Raw genomic sequence first — 25,010 nt, 5'->3', positions numbered from 1 at the left:
AGAATTGCACCCTTTGAGTTAGGGAACAGAAACAAAACCATGTGACTTTGGAGTCCATCAAAATTAACCACATCTCAAATTTCACGTGCCAGATACTCACAAGGGATGTCTAGCAAAAGATTTACATCTCATGTAGGAATTTTCTCGGAAATAATTTTCAGTAGGGGAGAATTTTGAGAGGTTTTTTATTGTTCATTGAAATTTGCAGGATAGAAAAAGAGGTTACAGTTGTTGAATTAAGTACTTGAATTTGGATTATTCACATTGCTATATTACCAGAGAAAGGAGGGTTCAATTGGTTAAAAAAATAGCAATTGAAAATAAAAGTTTTAACATTGAAAAATTTAAAATGACCAGAATTTTTAGCTGGAGACTTAGCATACACATAGTTACGTTAGGGTGAAATTTACCCCTTGCAGAAGGCTTCCACAGGACCTTTGCCTCATTGAAATCCAAATTAAGACCTCTTTTGAGGGTTTAAGTGGGATATAGAGCATAGGCCTTGTGCAGAGATCCTCTTTGTGGGGGTGAATGTCAATCAAAGAAACTAATTCCCTAATCCTGTAAATGTGCTACCACTTTAATGAGAGTAGTCTCATTGAAGTCAATGGGACTTCGCATGTTAGTAAAGTTAAGCATGTGCATAATTTGTTAATGTGCATTTGCAGGATGAGGTCCTGTATGTGCTTTACCACATGTGACTGAATTTGTACCAGAAATGATGAAATTATCAGCATCTAAATATAATTTCTGACTATAACAATACATGAAGAATAATATAGCATGAAGATAACATTTTGCACGTAATGCGCTGTAGAGATTTTATTTTTCTAAGGACGTCAAAATGCTTTGTAAAGATGCATAGGCATTCATATCCTTCACTGAAGCATAGAGGGTTTAAGTGACTTGCCAAAAGTTATGTCAAGCCTTTTTTAGTACAGGCCCAGTTTGAGGTCATTCTTCTTGAGCCAATCCACACTGAGCCTCTCCTGCAGGAACCTGCCTCCCCATAGAAGCCTCCACTGGCCCTGCACCCTTCTTCTTCTCTGGATGACTGTGCAATACCAGATTCTTCCTCTCTGGTGCCTGAGCACATTAAGTCATTCCAGGACTTTTTCAGGCATAAGGCTTCACTTTGGGGATCCAGACAGAGATTGTGTAGAAGTGCATAAGTGGCCGGATATCCTCCAGGCCTCAGCTCCAGGAAGAGTGGGTCTCGTGATAAATTAAACCCTTTTGAAGCCTTCCAAGTCCCTTTGGAATATCCTAACTTCATTTCCACCTACAGCTAAGCATTCTGAAAACTTGTATTATATGCCCATGATGGGTTTGAGTGTTTTTAATCTCTTCTAGCTCCTAACTCTCTTGTGATAACAGCAGTAAATGACAGGCCATGACTGAGGAGATATAAATCCACACCTAAGGACAAAGAGTCCAATAATCTGGATTTAATGGGGAGCAAAATTTGTCTTCATCATTGCAGACATGCATTACAAATCAGCAGGCGCTGCTGTCCAGATATGACTTCATTGATTTGGCAGCTGGTGAATCCCCACTTCAGAGAGGCTAGCCCACAGATCTGAGGCTCCACCCCCATGGCCAGAGGATGCCTGAGCTGCCCCCCACATCCCTTGCAACTGGAGGAGCCCTGAGCTACACTCCACCCCCTCCGCCCCCATGGCCAGAGGAGCTCCGTCCCGTCCACCCCAGGTGTGCCGGACAGCCCCCCCAGGGCCAGGCCGCCCACCCCAGCCAGACCCCCCAGTGCCGGGCCGGCCTCAGTGCCAGGCCGAGCCACTGGCCCCAGGCCGCTGGCCTGACCCCCAGCCAGCCTAATTGGGCTGGCCCAAGCGCCAGACCCTCTTTCGCCCCCTCCCCCAAGGGGCCAGCCCGAGTGCTGGACCCTCCCCACAGCCAGCCTAACTGCCACCCTAGGCTGCCCTGTCCGCCAGTGGCAGGCCTGCCAGCTCCAGCATAGACGGGGAGGGAGGGCGGGGCTTGAGGCGGAACATGGTGTGGTTGGAGTTGGTCTGTCACCCATCATTTGTTGGACAGGTCTGCCCGAATGCCTCTGGAGATTTTGGCTTCTTTCAGTGAGTGGACAGTTCAAAGAGCAATGTATGCCCAGGTTTTCCCTTTGTGCGTTGCCCACCAACCAGGACAATAGTACAGATGTCCCGTCAATAGGTTGGGGCGTGTATCTAAGGGCATTGAAGATTCAGGGCTTGTGGTTGGAACAGGAAGTTTCCCTCCCCATTAATGTTCTCGAGCTCCGTGCCATTTACAATGCTGTCAGGAATCACATTAGGGACATGGCAGTTCATGTACTCACCAACAGTACCACTACAGTGTATTTTGTGAACTAGCAGGGAGGAGTCTTCTCCAACCAGCTATATCCAGAGTTAATAAAGTTGTGGCAGTTCTGCACCAGGAAAAACATCATCCCCACAGCCACTCACTTGCCTGAGATTCACTTGGCACTCACTTGCTCGAGAATCACTTGGGAGATTACCTCAGCAGGAATATCTCCCAGAATCACGAGAGGTCTCTGAAGTCCAGTATGCTGAGGTCCATCTTTGCAGAATGGGATATTCCAATTATCAATCTCTTTGCAACAAGAGACAACAAGAAGTGTCATCAGTTTTGCTGTCAAGCGGGTCTCAGTCCAGGCTCCTTAACCAGTGCCTTCCACGTTAATTGGGAGTCAAGTCCGATGTATGGCTTCCCTCCAATCCCAATCAACCCACAGGGCATTCTCAAGTCAAAGCTGGATCATGCCAAACTGATTCTCATTGTTCTAGCTTAGTCAGTGTTGGTTCTCCAGCTTTCTCAGTCTATCAGTTTGGCCTCCCATATCTTTTACTCTTCATCCTGACCTACTGACAGGGTTGAGTTTTGCATCCAGTGCTCAGCACTCAACATCTCATAGAGTGGATGGTACGTGGCTAAATGATGAGGAGGAGGAACACTGTTCTGATGCTGTTGGACAGGTGTTACTTAGCAGCAGGAAGCCCTTTACTAGGGCAACTTATTTCGCCAAGTGGAAGGATTTTTCTGTTTGGTCGCTTGCTCGGGGAGCTCAGCCATTGCTGGTCTGTATTCAAGATATTTTATGCAGCTGGGAACAGAATCAAGGTATTTGAAATATATACTGGCTTGTGTGTGGTGTCTATACTTTTCTACTACAGTCATGAGATGGAATACATTGGACCTAGGTATCAATATTGCAGTGGATGTCTATATTACCATGTGGTAAGGTTCCCTTTACTGGCTTAGTGGCTAGAGAAGCCAGTGCTTTGGAAACTGAATATTGGGGGTTCTGTTCTTAGTGACATACGATATGCAGTTGGTTGATGGTTGTGGTGGTTTTTCTGTGTGCAGCTATGGATCATCTTAACTTAAGGGGTAATGATTATTGTGCTTATAATGTGTACCAATAGATTCTCAGACTATAAGGAGTTAGTTTCAGTTTAATCACCAGTAATGGACAAATGGAATTTCTGGCCAGGAAAAGCACATTTGAACAAGAAGCCTCTCCTTTAAGTTTAGTATAACCCCACGTGCCTGGTTTGTGTTTACTATATTCTTGAGTCCTCTCCCCTACCCCCAATTTCCATAAAAAATGTCTAATTATCTTTTACACTCATCTGTATCATTTACTTTGATGATTTCACTGGGCAACTTATTCCATCTGTTTAATAATCTTTGAATGATATACCATGCAGAAGCTGTACCCTAATTCCCTATTTAATTTCAGTGCTTTATTGTTTACATTGCAGACCTGACCCAATTTCCAGCAAGAATTGTTTATTGCTTTTCACTTTCTTCGTTTTGCTCGGGATTTTGAGTAACTGTGTCATTGTGTGTCACCTTAGGTATTTCCTTGAATTGCATGCACTGTTATGTTGTAGTTTCCTCAAGTCAAGTATTCTTTAATTGGAATTTTGATTGCACAGAGGATCAGCATCCCATTAGGGAATCACAGCTGTTGCTCCCCATTACTCTGCCTGCTACACAGTTGCTGCTGCCTACCTACACAGCTGCTATCTATGTAAGGAGAGTAGGATGGGGTGAGCTGGGGCTCTCTCTGAAAGGAAGTGGTGCTGCTTCCAGGTTGTTGTCATGTGGCACTCGCATGACCCAGCTGCCAGGTAGAGTCTTGAAAGAGGGCACAGGAGTGGCTGCCTACACACCAGAACCAGTACAATGTTATATGAGGACTTAGCCAGAGTTCCTCCTGGGTGTGCCACTCACAATTTGGCAGCTCCTTGCACTCATCCAGTGTTCCCAATACATTGAATCTTCTGCTAGGGCAATAATTGCTGCCCTATGAAAATGTGGCTACAGATAAACACAACGGACCAGATCCTTAGCTGGTGAAAATGGACACAGTACTGTTGGCCCAGCATTCTACATGAGGCTTAATAGATTCACAGAATAAAAGATAAGCTTTTTCTTTTTCCATGGATGCATCCCAGTATCCAATTTGCCTTATTTTCATTTAAGCGATACTACTGACCTGACTAAACGATTTTGTGTGTTATGTTATTCTTAATATTTAAAAAATGGATTCAGAAAAAAAGAGTTGAAGTATGTTTTACTTTTTCATATTGCAATAATAATATTAATAACAAATATCAGATGTTAAAATATAATAGGACCAAACTCTCTGTGGAATATAAACAATACTGTTTTTTTGTCTTAATCCTTATTTGGTTATGCCCTTCCCAATCTTAACACATAATTAGCTGACTTCCTTCAGATCTATACATTTGTTCAGACTCAATATATGTATATGAACATATTTTTCCATCATGTCCATTCTCCTTTTCTTCTGTAGATCTCATTTGCTCAACACATTTTCTATTATTTGAATTACAATATTTTCCCACCTTTACTTACACACTGCATTAGTTCCGACCACTACAGAAAAGAGTTTTCAAATACTGTGACCTAGTGATTTATTTGACATCAGAGCACCAGTTTCCTTGTTTAATTCTTCCTTTTTTAAAAAAGCCCTTGAATGGACTTTACTCTCATTTCTCCTCTGTCTGAGCCAGAGGCAAGATGCTGAATATTTTGTACCTTAGCACAGGGTTTAAAGCAATTCCAACCCCCCCCCCCCCCCGCCCCCAATCTCCAAACCAAAACAAAGGAACAACAGAAGTATAGCTTGTAAGTCAGGCAGACGTGCCGGATCAGTTTATAATATGGGCCCCAAATCATAAATTCTAGAGGGATTTGGTGCATGCTTTTCCAGAATATTGTTGCAGTTTTCATTAGAAGTATGTGTAGTACAGTCCCCAGAAGAAAGAACAAACAGATAGTTCTTGTTCAGTGAGAACGTTGGATTCCATAGTCAGCACACTAAGTAGTATGCATCCATGTCACATTTGCCACTTTTCCATTAAATTTCACTTGATAAACAGGGTTGAGCTGGGTCGGGGCTTGCACACAAGAGCTCCAAGGAACATCTAGTAGCTGCAGAAAATGGTTCTGGAAGATTCCTTACACAGTATTCTCCTGCCCTGAGTCAGCGCTGAATCAATGCTCCGGTGTGGGGTCAGTGGACACTGTCTAGCTGGAGGTACTGTTTTTCTGCTGAGATAAAAAAAAACTCCAAGGTGGTAGTTAGTAATGGTCTTTAAAGATTCCGTGGTACTTTTCATCAGCTCATAACCCTGCTGTGTTAGCAAGCTGCCAAGTTCCAACTTGTCATCTCCATTTAAACTGCTCATTAAGGGGATATGGGCTTTCTCAGTGGACTGCCAGTAAAGGCACATGATATAGACCCTTTATCTGTCTGTATTTTAGTCCATAAGCTTTCCAAGGTGGAAATTGTACAGCACCCAACACAGCAGGACCCATCCCAGCTGGAACCTAGGAGCACTACTCTAATATATTTACTACTATTGATAATTCAGCTGATGGTATGGAGTTAACCTACTCTTCCTCCTCCTTCCTTCTCCTTCCTCTGTCCTTGATGCAAGGTAATGATAAGTTCAAGCTACTTTCCTGCTGTTCTTTTATTGAGCCAAATCACCAGAATACCTTCTTAACTGCCTTTCAATAAAACCAGCCTCTCCTCCTTCCACTTCAGATGAGATATGATGCCAGTTCATCCATATAAAACAGAAGTGACAGAGCAGGACCAGCTTGTAGATTTTATATAGATGCAATATGTAGAACAAGGATGAATATTTCCTTTTCCCCCCAGTTTCCCTGCCAGCCCTTTCATTATCCAATCACAGCACAATGTATTGTTTTATGAACCTCTACAAATCATCTGTAGACATCCAAACATCTCCTTTTATAGAAAGTAAATTTTATTACTGGGAAGGATACTCAAAAATATTTAGCAGGCAAGTATTCCACATTTAAGCCACTTTAACTTTTATTAGAGGATTAATTATTTTCTTTGAGGTTCAGGGAACAATGGTATACAACATTTGTTACTCTGTTAAAAATTATTCAAATATAAAAAAAGTTCCGCAAGAAAATAAATTTATTTTTAAGTTCTATTTTCATTCAGCCCAGCCCCTTTAGTATGTCATTCTAAATCATGTGACTATGAATTCACTTAGGTACAGGGATTGTGGACTAAAAATTCATATGTCCCCATTGTCATAGTGTTTAAGCACCTCACAATCATTGGTGTATTTATCTTCACAACTGCTCTGTGAGGTTGGGAAATGCTATTATCCCCATTTTGCAGATTGGGAACACAGGTACAGAGAGGCTAAATGATTTGCTTAAGGCAGTCTAGAGAGGAGCAAGGACTTGAACCCCGGTGTCCAGCTAGTGCTCTAACCACTGGACAATTCTTCCTCTCATATCAACACATACCTTGTATCTCAGAACAGTTTTTGGATATGTGTTTGTGCCCGATATTCCTGCGATGTTAAAATGTGATCCAGTGCCCACAGAAGTCAGAACCTTTACCAGGAGTGAAGTGGTTAATATTTTATTGCCCAAAGGGTGAATGCATTACAGTGGGCCAAAGGTAAGGTTGAGCAAGCTACTCAATTTACTATTTAGTCTGTCTGTTCCTACTTGGAGTTTTATGATTCAATCACAAGTGAGTAGGAATAAATTAATAGTAAATAGCCATTTTAATAGAAATTTTGGCATTCAGTGAAATATATATCTGGTTTCATGTCAATAGACTTCATTATAGGCAAATCCTCTTGTCCTTCCTCTGAGAAGGAATTCAGTCTTCAAAGCCTGAATGTATCTACCTAATGTTTTGAAAAATCATTCCAATCATTTGTTAGTGGAACAGACAGGTAGGAAAAAAAACAGTGATCAACAAATGTATTCCCCCAGTGTCAAGCTGATCCAGTGCTTATGAGTCTGTCTGTGATCCTGTCCTGGGTAGGTTGAATCAACCCTGATAGGCACCTGAGGGTCTGTCATTTTCTGACACTTTGGAAATACTAGTAGAGCTTGTCATGCCAATACACTTTTATTGAATTAAATTGAATTGAAACCTAGAGATTGCAGTGAGGAGGCTGATTTAATGCAAGATGTTATGTAGATAAAGGACTCAGTTTATTCTTTATGGGCCTGATTCTCAGTATTTACTTAGTTTTGGCTTAAAGTAAATAAAGTAAATGGCTTAAAGTAAATATTGAGTAAAGACCTCAGTTTTTCAAGCTATAGGCACATTGAATACCTCACTAAATTTCTGATATCTCTAAAAACATGGATATACTTTTGCCTGAACTTGTTAGTGGCTTCTACTGTGCTTGTATTTTGTCCCATGTATTAAACATTCTCCGACTTAGTTTTTAGATGACAGTAGGGTCTGCAGTATACTCACCTCTTGCCAAATACAAATGAAGACACTCTCCCTACCTTGAAGCACATACAGCTTGAAACTACTACGCCACAACTACTTATAAAGGATGCACACGAACACAGAACTGTGTAGGGCAGACATGTTAGTAAGAACATAAAAGAAGGAACAAAACAACTCTGCCTTTTAAAAATAACCTCATTCCATATTGTAAAAATCAAAAAGGATACTAAAACAGATTTGAGTATTAGTAAATTGTTCCACTTATCTTGAATTGCTATAGTTTGTGCTCTAAATGTGGTGGGGGTTTTTTAATAGTAAATGTTGTTGATTGTTACCTTTCTGTGTGGTGTTACATAGATTTTGACTTAATATTGGATTCACTTCAGAGAGTCAGAAAACTGGTGACTGTCACCACAGAGGAAACACACACACACAACTTTCTGTGGCTATCAAAATACTTTAAAGCAAGCCTTGTTGGTTTACAAATACCTTCACTTCACTTCAGTTTACAAATACCTTATTTCAGATGTAAATGTATCTTAAATGAAACAGGCAAAGGGATGACACAGAGACGCGTTATGATTAGGTCCTGATTACCTTTTGGGTACCTAAGCATCCTCCTCTCACTCCTTTTTCCTGCTTATGTCTCCCTCCTAACTACTTGCTTTCCTTGAACTCTTGCCTTCACACCATCCTCTATGCGTAGAACAGCCTCTTCCCCCTTGTATAACAATAGCCTGATCCAAAGCCCATTGAAGTTAGTGGAATCAGACCCCAGATCTGCTCTCTCTCTCTCCAGACATATCTGGCCTCAGGAACCCTGGCCATCCATGTCTCTGAACTGTATTGTCTGCCTTTTGTAAGTTGCTCTGGGCAGGGACTGCACCTTCCTTTTGTATTGTACAGTGCTTTGACAGTGCTTAACAAATAATAACTCTGTAGGCAAACCAGCTACAAGTTAATAATCTATGGTGGAATACAGACATCAATTAAAATATTTATATCAGGGGCTAGTTTTTCAGTCTGTATTGGATTTTATTGTGGAAGTAAATGGAAATATCAGAATAAAAACAAATGAAGGGCCCTCAAGCTGTGCATAGAATGCCCACGGGGGTCAAAGGGAGTTCCACATTTAGGTCAAGAAAAATATACTATGTGGTTCCAAATGACTAAAGGTAGTTGAAATTAGCACATTTTTGCATGTGTATCGTTGAGCGACTCATGTTATGCTGCACTACTGGCTGTGTTTTCTAATGACAAGCTGTTACACAATGGGCTGTAAAAATCTACTGAGTATAAGAGGGAGCCAGATAGTTCACTGCAGGAAGTTCTGCCAGGCATATCTCTTTTCCTTTATCTAGGAAATGGTCACTTAGTTTATTCTATAAACGAGAGCGCCATCATGTGAGTTGTTGAGCACTCGTGCTATGGGCTGAGATCCTTCAACTCAATACCTTCAAAATATTTCTTCCCCCTGAGATCACCTTTTAAGTCCTCACAGATAGTGTATGTCATAGCATGGGCACTTCTGTTAAAATTTTATTCTAAACAATTTGTTTCCGTTGAACTTTCTCAGGAAAATTACCTATTACGTTGAAACTTATGCTGAGTTTCATGTCCTCCAGACATATGGGGCCAGGCCAGGCCCACACAAAGTCTTCTTTACATGACTCCGGAGGCATGAAAAGAACTTAAAACTTCTTGAACTAGGCAGCTGAGGAATCCTCAGCAGGTATTCATCCCCTTCCAGCCCTTTCCACCCCATGTTAGAGGGATGCTGGAGCTTGGGAGACTGACCAGACCATGCTGAATAGCAGCAGTTCCCACTAGGACAATGGCTCTGAGGTTGCTCTCTCTTACACCAGGGACCAAAATTGCTCCCAGCTGTCCCCATCATTGGGAGGTATAAAGTCTCTCAAAGCCACTTTTATTCCATTCCTCCCCAGAATCCAGGTTTTCTGAGCATAGATTCTGCGTACCTGAGGATTCAGCCCAACTCATTTTCTAAATAGTTCATGAAATGTCTTAGGTAACTTTTGAGTTTTCAGGATGTAAAAAAGCCTTTCTTTTGTTACAGAATTCAGCTGGATGTATTTTTTCATTTGGAGTAGTCAAAAGTTGCTTTGTTTTTCAACTTACACATCACATGTACTTAGGCCCCAACTCAGCAAAGTACTTACACTATAAGCACAGAAGTAGTCCCACTGGAGTCATGGAAGTCCCATGAATACCTTGCTGAATATCTTAATCCCGAGTGAAGAATTGTGATATGGCCTACTGTGAAGAAAGGTGCTTTGAAATTAAGAGTTCTCAAGGTTTGAAAATCACATAGGCTGTGCATTGTCCTTTAGATAGATTTTGTAAGAGATGTGTCTCCAAATAGTCATACACATGTTTACATGCACTAGCGATCAGACACAGGCAGAGAGAATAAGTAGAACTGATTGAAGGAAACTGATGTTATTCTATACTACCATGCGGTGAATGTGTACACTTGACAACATTCAGAACTCTTACTCATGGGGAGAACTGTTCAAAACGCTTCACTGCAATAGTGAATCTTAACAATGTGCTCCTGATTTGTTCAAACTGTAGTTGTTCTATCACTTTCTATTCACATATATTGTGTGATCATATAAAGAAAGACTCTTTTGTAATGAATATACACAATGGGACAGAGTTAAGGTTGCTGTGGGAACATCAGCTCTGAATTTCCTGTCTTTGGTGTGATTAAAAAATAGAACTTAATGTTTCATTAAAGGTGGTTTTTTGTACATAGTTAAGAGCAATTTATTTAAACCTAACCTTTCAGACACACGTGTTTCTGGAATAATGAGCCATGTGTGAGTAGATTTCTCTCTAATTTTGTTTGATATAATGACATACCAAGTTCTTACTTCACTTGGACTCAAGGAGTGGCTCATTTCTTTTCAGAGAGAAAATAATTGGACAGCGTACACAAAATTAATAAATGACAATGATTTATGTTAATTTACAACTGTGCGATTCTGGGGTAACCAATAGAATAGAATATATCTTTTCTATAGTGGTGGTGGTTTGTGGATTTTTGGAACCAGCCTATAGGATTCCACAGTAAGGATGTAATTGTTAAAAAGAAAATCTATAGAGATGATTATTTTAAGTCTTCCAGGCAAGGACTCTCATTTTGTGTGTGTTTGTACTGTGCCTCGCACAGTGGAGCCCTCCTCTGGTTGGCCTGTAGGCAATATAAATGTTTAATAATAATAATACAGTAATAAAATTTCTATTAAATTCTGTAATCCTTTCTCAGAAGAGAAAAAAAAGTGTAACCACCTCAAAAGCACAGAGTGGTGGCTAACAGATGTACCACACACTGCACAACAATATGGGAGCTGGGTGGACTGAATATGTACATACACACACAGTTTATAAAAAAAAGAGCTCACTAGAAACTATTGACTTATACAGTAAAATGATAAATGACGTATTTATTTAATTCAGGTTGAATTCCAGATTCTGAGCTTTGTTACACCAGTGCCTATCTGGAGTAGCACTGTAGCCTGAATTTGAACCTTTCCTAAATATCAAGGGCGAAATCTCAGTCCCCTTGAAAAAAATGGCAATTGACTTCAGTGGGGCCAAGATTTCATCCCAAGTGATTAGTTTGAAACTTAGACTATGTGATCTTACATCATTTGAAGAGCGGCAGCATTATTCAGCTTATGAACAGTTGCTGAACATTAGAGAAATAAATAGCAAAGAAAAATATCTTCAAAATAGAATCGATTGTATGTGTGGTTTCTTTTCAAGTCTTCAGCTGCTTATCAGGCCTTGTCTGTACTGGGAATTTGCCCGAATTTCAGCCATCAATGGCCAGCTGCCAGTTTAATTGAAGTGCTACAAGCTCATGGTATAAACAAGATTTCCACTAGTGGAGAGCCTACCCCTGCTGGAAACTAGGATGAGGTTTTTGGGTGCAAATCACAATTTACCTGGTTTATCCTGTCTGCAGCTGATGGTTGAGCTCAGGGCAAATCCTGATAGGCCAGCCTTCAGTCAAGGTATGAACTTAGTGAAACTTTCCTTGAAACAGTTTTCATGCTTCAAATGCTGCCATTAACCACACCATGTGTATTGGCTCAAGAGACCCCTTGGCTCATGGAGTGCTGGTTGAGATTCGCAAGCGTCTGAAGTTTCAGGTTTCCAGCCAACCAAGGAATAGACCACGCTCTTTTCAGTGCAGCTAACATTTATTTCAGCCTTTAACTTAGTAAGATCTGCACAATGTTCAGTCTACTAACATGAGATAAGAGCTGAACTGGTCTTGTTTACATAGAAGTAAAATCGTGGAGAATTTATGTTTTTAATTCAGGAATTTATGCTGTTTGTGGTTTTGTAAACATCCGTTAAAACCATTTGGTGGTTCAAGCTCTTTGGGTTTCTTTTCTTTTTGTTTCCACTCCCAAACCATTGTGTGTGTATGTCTAAGTCTAACTTCATTCTCTGTGCTTTTCTCAACTGATTTTTCCAGACCCTCCTCTTTGCAGGGAATTCTGTACAATGTGTTATTACAGGTTGAATTCCAGTTTATCCGAAATTCATGCTAAATGTCCTTAGTGTGACATGCAGCCTTGTCGCAGCTGGCAAAATTGTATGCTCTCAGAAACATATTTTCAAAGCTAGTTTTCTTTTTTTACCCTGTGGGAGGGTGGAAATAACCCTCGGCACTGTAGCTTTTCTTCACTCATGACCTCTTCCAATGCAGGTGGTGAGAGTCTAAGATCAGATGCCTCAAGTGGCAACTGTCATTTCAGCTCATCTCCAAAGAGCAAAATCTAAGAAAAGTGTCTCCATTAGTTATCTACACATCTCTCTCTTTCTTGGCAAGTTTAAAAGTATTGATTCTCTGTGGCTCAGTTACTCAGAAAACAATGAAGACCACATTTTTAAACATCTGTGTACCAAGTGTGCATGCACTTTGTGCATGCAAAATACTTCATGACCAACGGTGAAAGTAGATTGAAACTGAAGAGAGAACTCTCACCGTGCTGGCCAAGGAGGGTGGTGAGCTGCAGAAGGGTCACTGCTCCCCTGCCAAGGTGAGAAAAGGGAGCTGTCCTTCTCACTGCTTCTCCTTATCTCAACCCCATGCTGATGCATATGTCCAAGTGGGCTTGTGTGTGCTCCCTGGCTTGGGAGCATGTTGGTAATGCATAAGCGTGCATGGGTTTTTAGATGCTTGGGACTAAATGTTACCCAAAAATAAAACCGCGTTATCAGATTGTGTATGAAGGAGTGGTAGCACCTCACCCTTACTACTGTTTTTCTGTGCCAGTGCAGTCACCCACTTGTTGAATAAGGAAAGAGTCTAGTCAAATTTTAAAGATTCGGCTTGACAGGATTCTCACTTGTGGAACCCAGTAGAATTAGTTGAGCAGGTTGATTTGGGGTATGTGATTTGTGTATGTTGTGGGGAGGTGTTTAATTTATGCTGGTCATTTTCACCTGAACTATTAAAAACAATTACATCCTAATTTAGCATTGGGAATGCATGTAATGTACACATATTTGCCTGACAGCCTTTTTCGTAGGGTGCGAACTCTTAGCATTCTGGCGTGATTCCAAGAACCTTCTAAGAGCAAGCAACCATATTCTTAGGACTGTTTTAGGCCTGCATCACTAGCCTAGGCTTTCACTTATTGGGCACTTTCTGTCATTTTCAGAAAGGGTGTGTATATGCACATGTACACACACACTCACAAACACACACACAGCTCATCTAGCAAAAGGCATTGTTTCTTAGACAAAGGTTTAAGGTTGTGATTGGCTGCTGTAGACTGGAATACTTAGTTACAGCTGTCCTGAGAGGCCTTCTATAAAACTGCAGGTGTTCAGCTTTAGCAAATAGTTCTTATTATATGGATCGACTTTTGGCAGCCAGTAACGATGTTTCCTGAAATTGAAAAATGATTTTCTATACAGTGGTTTTACATTACTGGAATGTTGGAGGGGAAAAATATCCTCTCATCAAGTAGTACTGAAACTGTTTTTGTTAGTTGTCTATATTTCCTGATTTGTATATTTTATAGTAGAATGTAAGCTTTTTTTCCTTAACTGTTGTGGTCAGATTTGAAATCTTTGCCAGGGAAACTCAAACTATGAAGAATTAAGGAAGCATCAGGCAACACAGGGTCCCATCTCTTTTTAAAGAGAACCAGAGACTGGCTTTCTGCCAAGTTACTGTAGAACCTGAAGCATGGGACATTACAAAGCCTCTAAAAATATTGAATGGTATTGTATAATACTGTTAAGAACTGGTTTTCATATAATTGGTAAACAGCAAAGAGTTGATGTTGATTCTGAACGTTTGTTTAACCCATTCTGTGCTGTGATGTATTGTGCAGAGAGGGTAACGAGGGTAGCTGGATAATTCTGTGTTAGACTCTTTATTTTAAATAGTTCCATTAGATTGATAGCACAGCATGGTTTCCATGACCATATAATTATTGCATTTTGGTGCCTATTATTGTAGACACAGAAGGTTAAATAACAATGTGATATTCTGGATTTGATTTTGGTTTCTTTAGATATTTTGTTGCATAATTTAGGCTTCAGTCTTTCTCCCAATGGAACCAATAGCAAAATTCTCTGCTTACTTCAATGATGCTAGATCAGTTTCCGAAACATGGTGGATCCAAATTCTCCTGTCATTTACACCATACATCCAAACTGAAGTCAATCCAAAGTCACTTCATTAGGATTAACTGAGTGTAATCAAGGGCAGAATTAGTCTAGGAATAGATTTATATCACCCATCTCTGTTCCCAACCCCCTACCACCTCCTCCACTCAAAACAAAACAACCCTACCCCAAGCAGTTTTTTGACCCTGAGAAGGGAGAAGTGCCAGAGATTCCATGAAGTTCATTTGGGGCTTTGCAGTTGCTATTGATCCTATGTGGAAGGCACTCTGATGGGATGGTGATGAGCACTACATAATAATGATAAGCACAATATAAACCAGAGGATGGATGGATGGATGCAGGGTCACACGTCCTTCATTTCCCAGTGATGGAAAAAAACAAATCTGAATACAAGAGATTCAATTCATTGAGTTCTGTGATATTAACACACAAGGCTATGTAAGCAAACGCAGTGGGGTAAATGGCCAGGTCATGAGGGAATATCAGGGTTGAGCATACTTTAATTTAATTTTTTTTCGAAACCTGCAAATAGGTAATCATTTAGTTCAGCAAACGCAGTGCAGTCATGTAACTCCATGCCTTTCCCGGAGTGAACACAACTACATTCTTAAAACCTTTACAAGAACAAGAAGGCACTGAGCACTGGTATTTAATTTAAACCTCAAACTCCAATATCAATTTATCTGATTTGAATCCACACAGTTACAGACATGAGTTACTGTTGATGGCATAAGTATGCAGCAGTGTTCATTGTAAAGGTTTCCTTTATCTCCTTATCTTTACTCCCCTTCACATTTCTCACACCCTTTTGCACAGAGCTCTCCAGATTTTTTTCATCATATGAAAGTATCGTTTTCAAAGGCTTTTGCTTTTCACATCCATGTCAGTATCACAGATTAGAATGTGACACAAATACCTGGTTGCATACTTTCTTTAAACCTGAGCCAGTAGCACTGCAAGACGTTAGGGAGAGCACCCTTTCATCTCGCATCATCCACCACTTTAAAGTGAAAGGTTTGTTAATGTAATCCTATTTCCAATCTATAGAGGTCACCTGTAATACACTGCTCTGAAGATAAATGCATAGGACTGTTTGATGTTAGGGGCTTTATTTATTTATTTATTTGTTTTAAACAAGTTCAATGATGTTTGGTTTGCCAGCATACCGTGTTAAAATTTCCAAGGATACCGGCACAGTTCTTTTTAACCATAGCTCACCTTTCCTGTGATTAATCAAAGGATATCATTTGAAGAGGTCTGTGTTTTATTTAACTGTGTTTAAAATCTTCTTTGCAAGAACTGTAAGGCTTAGGGTAATTTGTGATGGGATATGGAACCACTAGCCTCTAGGTGACTGGTACAAATGTAATCCTATGGCCCAAACATACTCCTGTTAAAGCCACTAGTGAAACTCGTATTGACATCAATGAAACAAAGATTGCATCCTGAGTCAGTAGTAAGCAAAAGTTGTTACTGTCTATCATCTGTTTGGCTTAAGTGAAATAGCCTCTGTCCAGTACAGAATAAACAGGTGTCCACATTACAATAGGAATTAGAAACCAAGAGCCCTTAGCTCTGTTAGTCAGACTAGTTAGGGAAACCGAATATAGTGCCATATTCTCTTTAGTGGATAAATAGAAACCATCAGCTCACAGTGCTTTCACAATATGGTACCTTCAAAAGCATAATATTTACATCCATGATCTTTTAGGAAGAGAAATCATTTGAAAATCACCCACATCACAGCACAAAACGCATTCTATCATGGTCATTCTACCATTTCACTAAACAAAAGTTCAGTCAACAAACTACCTTTTTGTGAAGTAGTGGACATACATTGGGTATCTTTCTAGGCTTGTATCAAGTAAATCAATATAATAATAATACACAGCACCTACATAGCGCTTACTGGAATTTCAAAGGGTTGTACAAATATTAAGGCCCTGATATTTAGAGCGGAGGGCACAAAAATGCATGCACATTTGGCATCTTTGTGATCACAGTTGGGGCAAATGCATCCAGGCAAATATGGAATATTTTTGCATGTGCTATTGCACATGTGGATTTTTGGAAAACTGGGAGAAACTACCTTCATTGAGCTGGGTGTTGGTACTGTTAGTGGGGTTTATTGAGTGAAATTCTGGGCCCTGCTAATGCCCATGGCAAAACTCCCAATGACTTTTTCCCATTTTAATTAACGTTGTTGGTGGAATGTCTTAAGGCATTTCCTAGGCATTTTCTACTAATACAGCTATAAGCACAAGCCCTCTTAGTGGAGATGCAGCTTATACTGGCAAAAGAGTTCTTTTGTCGGTATAGCTTATATCAGTTCCCTGAACTGAATAAGCTACACCATCAAAAGGACATTTTTGCCAGTATAACTGCATCTACATTAGAGCTGTTGCTGGCATAGCTGTGTCAGTTCAGGGTGTGATTTGTTTTCTCACACTCCTAACTGACATAGCTATGCCAGCAACATTTTTAGGTGTAGGCCAGGCTTGAGAGTCTTAGCGTGTTGTTTTCCCTTCAGATTGGCATATGCTAACAGGAGCTTTCTGTATAAATCTCTTTGCACAATGATGGAAGAATGGGCCTTTCCAAATTCATATTGCTACAGGAAGCAACATTCACTAGTGGTGACAATACGCAAATGTATGCGCAGTACCTTGGTGAACTTTTCACAACCTAGTTCCCATTTCCTATCACTTTGAAAATGGCTTCAAGAAGTAAAACTACATGTTTGGTGAACCCAAAGAACCAGTAGCTCTTTGCTTGCAGTCATTGTGTTTCCTGACCCAACATTGTCATGCTGGTAGGCTAAAAAGAGCAAAAAGTTCCATTTACCCAGATCTCAGCCTCCCAACCCAGTCCTGCCCTTTTATTTTTAATAGCCTGTTTGTTCAATTGTTTTCTTGGTTTCATCTCCCTGAGGGTCAGCTGCCAGTAGGCAAAGTTCTTAAGGCAGACTCTACCTGGCATGTGTTTATTTTAAGCCCCTTGCAGCTACAGAAGGAACCCAATTTCCAGGGCTCTCACTTTCTGTTCTTCTCTCCCACTTCTTATGTCCTTTCCTCCCCACTTATGGTACATACCATCACAATGACTTGCATCTGTCCCAAAGTTCGGTGTCTCTATAGCTGATTTTAATGCTCCTTTGTGGATCAGCCAATAAGGGCTCTGCTTACGTGACGCAGCCAACGCCCTTCTTCCAGGAAAACATACATGGTGTCTCCGTAGCCTTGTCAATCAATTTCCACTAACCCAAAAGTGCAGAATTTCTGAGACTTTTTCCAATTCTCTGTCTCCAGTGTGGCTGAGAAAGGCACTGCTGTGACGACATTGAGCTGACTTATCTACCCCACAGCATTAAGGTTCTTGTTATTCACCTTCCAGCAGGCAGCATTTGCCAGCGCAAACTGTAGAAGTCATCTGTGGCATGTACTAGCTATAGCTAAATTTTACATAAGAGATTGGGTGATACAGTTATTCCTGACATGTTTGTGGTTAGCCGGCAAATTCTGATCCCACCAAAGTTAACAACAAAACTCCCATTGACTTCAGTTGGAACAGGATTTGGTTCAGAGAACAAACATTAATCTAACTCAGTGATGTCCAACCCCTTCATCCTGAGGGCCAAACATTTGATAACAAAAATATCAGGGGAGCCACAGTCTCTCTGCTCTTTACCCTCCTTTGTGTCACTCAGGTAGTGCAACGGGGAATGGAATGGAGCCATGCAAAAGTCCTCAGTGCTGGATTCCCACTGTGTGTGGCGGGGGGTGGAGAGGGAGAGGGGGGAGGTGTCCCCAGCAGGCATTGCCAGCTCCTGTGTTCCACTCCCTGGAGCCCCTGGCACAAAGGAGTGTATTGGGGAGAAGAAAGAGAAATGGCTGGAGTGTGCTGCACTCTAGCTATATCCAGCAGATATAGGGGACAGTTGCCAGATCAGGGACCATTAACTGGTGGTTGATTCTCAGCTTCTCCTCTTTTTTTCCGTCTCCTGGGCTAGGCTGGCTGGCTGCTTGTGGGCGAGAAGACATGCTTTGGTAGGCACTCCTCTCCTGCTCTCTCTGGTGTCCTACACCTGGATAAAGAAGCAAGCAGTGTACGACCTAGCTCAGGGGTCTCAAACACGCAGGTTATTTTCTGCAGCCCGCCAGCTTCCCGCAGCCCCCCAGCGTTTACCTAGAGTGGCTCCGGCCTGGCCAGGTGTGCACCGGGGGCAGGGCAGGCTCCCCGTCTGCCTGTCCTGCCCCCGCACTGCTCCGGAAGCGTCTGGGACCTGGTGAAGGGGGGCACAGGGGTCTGTGTGTTGCTCTGGCTGTGCCTCCAGGTACCTCCCCCGAAGCTCCCATTCGCCGCGGTTCCCCTTTCCCAGCCAATGGGAGTTGCGGGGGGCGGTGCCTGGAGGCGCGGCCAGGGCAACACACAGACCCCTGTGCCCCCCCCCCCCAGGTTCCGGCCTCTTCCTGGAGCAGTGCAGGGACATGGCAGGCAGGTGGGGAGCCTGCCCTGCCTGCGGTGCGCACCAGGTCAGAGCCCGCCCCCCGAACCCTTCCTGCAGCCAAACCCTCTGCCTCACCCCGCACCCTTCCTGAACCCCAAACCCCTGCCCTGAGCCCCCTACCATACACTGCACCCTGACCCCCTGCTGCACCCCACACCTCTCCTGCACCCTGAGCCCCCTGCTGCACTCGGACCCCCTGCCCTGAGTTCCCTGCCGCACCCCGCACTCCTCCTGCACCCGGACCCCCTGCCCTGAGCCCCCTGCTGCACCCCGACCCCCTGCTGCACTCCTCCTGCACCGTGAGGCCCCTGCTGCCTCGCACCCCTCCTGCACCACAACCTCCTGCCCTGAGCCCCCTGCCGCACCCTGCACCCCTCCTGCATCCCCTGGGGGCAGGGAGGGGGTGGAGTTGGGATGGTTTTTGGGGAAGGGATTGGAATGGGGGCAGGGAAGGGGTGGGAAGAGGTGGGACGGGGCAGGGCCTCATGGAAGGGGTGGAGTGGGGGCGGGGCCGGGGCAACAGGGGCGGGGGTCAGTGATGCAGCCCTCGGGCCAATGTACTGGTCATTTGAGTTTGAGACCCCTGACCGAGCTACTCTCTCCTCTGTGATTCAGTAGGCTGCCAGCAGCGGAGCTGCTGAAGAGCTGGAGCATGGTGGGGGAAGCCCTGGTGTGAGGGGAAGGAGGTGGAATGTGAGGGACAGGGCATAGGTGAGAGGGCATGATAGACCATCTATGCCATGACAGACCATCTATACCCTGCTCTTTCTTAGCAGAGAATCAAAGCCTTAATATCAGAACTTGATCGGACCCGTATGAGTGTGCTAGGGAGTGGCACCCAAAGCCACCTGCTTACCTGAGGCCAAGCAGTTACAGTCTCAGCACTCAGGAGTTCACTCCTGGTATCCACGAGGGCATGAGCCACCCCACAAGTGACAGGAGAAGATAGTGTCCCTACTTCCCTCCACACCCGCCTGTGGAAATGGCTGGGTACAAAGGGGGACCATGGGGCACCCTTTTAAGGGGATGGTGCAGCAGGATTGTTCCCTCTGCGGGTGAGGAAGTTCCACGTGGCACAGTGCATCCATGAGCATAGCCACATGAGCAGCTCCAGCACAGGCCAATGCATACATTATCTAGTCTGGCATCCAGTGAAAACCAGCCCCCTCAATTTAAACAAATTCAACACGTATATGCATCATATGGTATCTCTTTCTTTTCTTTTCCTCGTTATTATTAAGGTAGGAGATTTTTGTTTAAAAAACCCCCATCATCTTGTGTTTCTTAATCTTTCACCAGCTCCTTCTTGTATCCTCATCTTATGCCATAATCCTTTTATTTTTCATAAGTTGCTATGGAAATGATTATGCTACAACCACAAACATTTGGGGACATAAGCAGGAGATGATCTCTTAAGAAATGAAGATAGTTTTCATGCAAATGGCCTAAAAACCGAAGAAGGGGCATCATAATACCTTCTGCATTCCCTTTGATCTCAGAATTTCCCAGTATTTTACAAATGGTTAAGTGCAGTTGGACTCTGAAAAGTGATCGTAAAAATGGTACTGGGAACTTTCATGTTTGCTTCCCTCAGCGACTCCTAATCAAATGTGTTCACTTTAGAAGTAAAAGTATGTGGGGTTGTTTCCTTGATAACTGAACCTGTGCTCTGAGAGCTAATTGGGTTCTTTTCATCTGATCCGTCACTAGTCAGAAAGGTCCTGCTAACACCCCTCATTTGCACTGCTGCAACGCAATTTTCTTCAAGTTTCATTGTCTCCTACTGCCTTCAGATTATGTCCTCATTGATAGCCGTGCAATCCCATTTGTTCGAGTGTAGTTGAATAGGGATGACTGATTGAAACATAATAAATAAATGTGTTGGAGGAGGACAAGATGGAATGGAATCCTCATCTAACTATCTTATCTATGTTGGTTCTGTACACTTAATAGGAGCAAAATCAGGAAAAATTAATTTTTGCCACTAAAGTTAGCGCATGTGGCCAATATCCTCAGGGGGTGAAATTCACTACTCCACACAAGCACAGCATATGCTACCACTTACATCTCCATTAAACCCTCAGAATACGGCTCATGTGGTGCCTAGTCCATATGAATTCATGTATGAGTAGCTGTGTTGAGTAAGAAGGTGCAGTTTTTGCATAGTCACATTTCACAGTTGAAATTCACGACATGCTCCTGGGATAGCTAAGTATTTATTATTATCCATGAGTTACAGATGAGGAAACTGGGGCACAGAGAAATTAAATATATGTTTAAGGGTGCATAGTGAGTTAAAGTCAGAGCAGGCATAGAACTCAGAATTCCTGACTCTTGTCTCCTAACCACTTCAGAATGCTCCTACAGAAATATAGAAATGGTATAATATGTAAGCAGAATTGTTTCCAAACAAAACATCTGTTAGTTTTCCATGAAATGTCAGCCACAGCTCTGAAAACCTGCAAGAATGGATTGGTTTTAAATGGATATATTATTTTCTTTACTGATATGAGGGAACGGCTGTGTATGCACGTGCATATGTGGAGAAAGAGGTTTTCTCCCATTGACAAAAATATGAGAAATGATTCTCCTCAGACCTCTGAGAGGTAAAGTTTAAATAACTGTCAGGCCTCCAGCTAAATTCTCTTAAGCTGAAATTCTAGGCACAAGCTAGTATGGTTAGGAAGCAGAATCTTCTCATCAGCTGCCCACATCTGCCATTGGAACTATACAATAGTACATTTTCACTGTTGCTTTGTGATATGTCCATGGCAAGTTTATAGAACTGAAAAATGCACCAGAGAGATTCACTAAGAATGGCAAAAGGCTTGTACATAGTTTTTATATTATTCACACAGCTGGAATGTTTATAGACAGAACAGAGTGTAACAAGAGCAAATGCTGAACCACATCAAGCGATTCCCTTGTCGTGCATGTCATTTAAATATCAAATCTATAAGGGCGTTTGCTATGTTCTTCACACACAGAAAGACCACAACTAAGTGCCTTAAAAGTATCCCATGAGTTTTTAAAAATGTAGACAAACAACCATTTTCTTTTGATAAATCAAATACATTGTTCCACTCTGTTGGTTCTGCAACATCTGGTGTTTTAAAAAGCATTTTTAAATGTCATCTCCCTTCCCCCCTTCCCCACACCCTTTCCACTGCACCTTATCTCAGCTTTAACAAGAAACTTTTATTTCTGAAGCAAGTTGTGGAGGATCTTGCAAAACAAAGAGTTAATGTATCATGTCTGCCAAGGTTTTGGTTATTTTTTAGATGGATTTAAAAAGTTAAGAGTCAAAGGCATAGAGTAACAAGTATGCAGAAAATTAATTTAGGTTTCTAGGGTGACTCAGTGAGAAAACATTACTGTATGGCTATTGCAAAAATAATTACTTCGGGTTTTTTTGCCCAGTAGTGTTAACTTGATGTAAAAGTTCTGGCTGAAGTTCCCTTAAAAGGTCACAACCCAGCTTCTCAAGAGTGAAATGTTGTTACCAACTTCACAAGTCCTGGGATGCATTCAACGTTTTAATTGCAAATCTAAATTATTTCTTGCACAATAAGCAAAATAATGAACTTCACAAACAGTTTTTGTCTGAAAATAAACACCAGGTTAGAGAGTCAGCATCAAGCTGGGTAAGAGGAAAGAGCATATAAATTAAAATGTACCACCACCTGTGTGGCCTATAATAGGCTGAGGTCTATTGCTTCGTGTTTCTTGCGTGTATTCTTGGCACCATCAGGTGTCACTCACGCAGAATGCCGTAAGTGGGAGACTTTACTTTGCTGGGTGAAGCATGAAGTGAGTAAAGATACAGACTGAATCCCAGAGACAGCTACAGAAGCTTCAAACAGGGAGCTTGAAGCCATGGGGAAAAAGATACCTGGGAACTTTAAATCTCAGAAGTATTTCTTCACACAAAGAACAGTCAACCCATGGAACTCTTCGCCGGAGAATGTTGTGAAGGTCAAAAATATAACGGGGTTCAAAAGAGAACTAGATGAATTCATGGAGGATAGGTCCATCAATGACTATTAGCCAGAATAAGCAGGGATAGTGTCCCTCGCCACTATTTGCCAGAAGCTGGGAATGGGTGACAAGGGATGGATCACTGCATGATTACCTGTACTGTTCATTCCCTCTGAAGCACCTGGCACTGGCCATTGTCAGAAGACAGGATATTGGGCTAGATAGACCTTTAGTCTGACATAGTATGGGCATTCTTATCCTTGTGGTTTCTGTGCCCTGTAAATGCATGGCATATTCTAAAATAGACTAGAGCTATCCACAAAGTGACTGTTACATAAAAGGATTTGGATTAGCTTCTTTTTTTTTAAACATAATTGACAGAAACAGACAATTCTACTCTATTATATAAAGTGGCTTTTAAAAATATTTTTAAAAAGAAAATCAATACAATCAGGTTTCGTGGCATTAAGATTTGACGAAGCTACAAATGAGAGGCTTGTTCTGGCCCTATCTGCATAATTTTGGATACACTGCACTGGATAATTCAACTTTTCCAAGTAGCTACTGTACTCTGTGTAAACAAGTCTGGGAACCAGACCTCCTAAATTCTAGTCCCAGCTATGCCGTTGTTATGGTGTAGTCTTGTCCAAGTCACTTGCTTCTCTGTATCAGTTCCTTGTCTGTAAAATGGGGATAATAATAGTAACTATTGTAGATATCCCAAAGGGTGCTGTGTGGGCTAGTTAGCTAATCAAGCTGTATGGAGCCATGCTGTATAAGTGCTAAGGATTGTATTCTGGTGCCCAAAGGGGATGAGAAGATACAGGGCCCAGCCCCTTGTGAATCCTGCACTTTTTACTTCCTGGGCCAAATTCTGCCCCATTTTTGAAGCTGGAGGAGTTACACAAGGGTTTGTTCCTCCAGCTTGAATGGACAGGGGAGTGGGAGGGCCTTCAGTGGCACTAGACACCCCAAAGGCTGGTGGCCTGGTTCTGTGGGGTGGGCAAGCTATACCCTTTAAAAGGGTCTGACAGTTGCTGCTCTTGCATGTACATCTCAATGCTCCTGGAGGCATTTTGCCTATATGTGTTCTCTGTAGGCAGAATGCCTGTAGTCACAACAGTCGGTGTGGTGACCGCCCATCGCCCTTCCTAAGATGCACACCCCCTAATGCATCTCTGTGAACTGGAAATCCAGCTTATGTGCAAACCCTGCTCCTGTAACACTAGAAGTTGAAGGAAGAATGGGAATGGTGATTCCCCATGGACCGCCAGCCTTGTGACTTCTTTATTCTCGCATGGCTTAGTCCCTCTTCTACACATGCCGCTCATCTGGGACTTTGTTATATCTTGTTCATTTTATTCCAGTTAGCATTTAGTTCACACATCATTAGGTGAAGCACTGGTTATGAAGATACACTGCTCTTGTCGGAACAGAAGTATTTTGTATGCACCTGCACCGTCTCAGGTTCGTGTTGGGGAAATTTTGTAAAGTGAATAAAAAGGTTGAAATCATGTACTTTTTTTGTGATTCCACCAGTCGTTTTGTTTTGTTAAACAACAACCTGAAGGTGTGTTTATGGGTTTAGGGAAACGATAGATTGGGGTTACAATGTTTTAAGAACAGAAAAAAGGAGAATGGCTATGTCAGATGTTTATTAACAGGGTATAAATACCTTGTTTTTAAAGGCAAGGGAGGAAAGGGTGCTTCATATAGTTCTCAGAATGGAAGCTATAGGTTCATGATAGTGCAATGACATAGTACAAATAGTAACTACATTGTGTGTGGCTTTTACAGTTACTCAGGACAAACTACAAAAAACATCCATTCTTGTGTACGTTCTCGCTATCCAGGGGTCGGCAACCTTTCAGAAGTGATGTTCCGAGTCTTCATTTATTCACTCTAATTTAAGGCTTCGCATGCCAGTAATACATTTTAATGTTTTTAGAAGGTCTCTTTCTAGAGGTCTTTAATATATAACTAAACTATTGTTGTATGTAAAGTAAATAAGGTTTTTAAAATGTTTAAGAAGCTTCATTT

The 25,010-nt window shown here is 42.0% G+C and overlaps 1 protein-coding gene across 12 annotated transcripts in view; it reads left to right on the top strand.

The window, feature by feature from the left end:
* SUGCT (succinyl-CoA:glutarate-CoA transferase) overlaps positions 1-25,010 on the top strand; it is a 481,412-nt gene that overhangs the window by 322,399 nt on the left and 134,003 nt on the right. The window lies entirely within an intron of this gene.

Source organism: Chelonia mydas, chromosome 2, assembly GCF_015237465.2.
Source record: "Chelonia mydas isolate rCheMyd1 chromosome 2, rCheMyd1.pri.v2, whole genome shotgun sequence".
NCBI classification, from domain to species: Eukaryota; Metazoa; Chordata; order Testudines; family Cheloniidae; genus Chelonia; species Chelonia mydas.
This window is presented reverse-complemented; position numbering and strand designations above follow the sequence as displayed.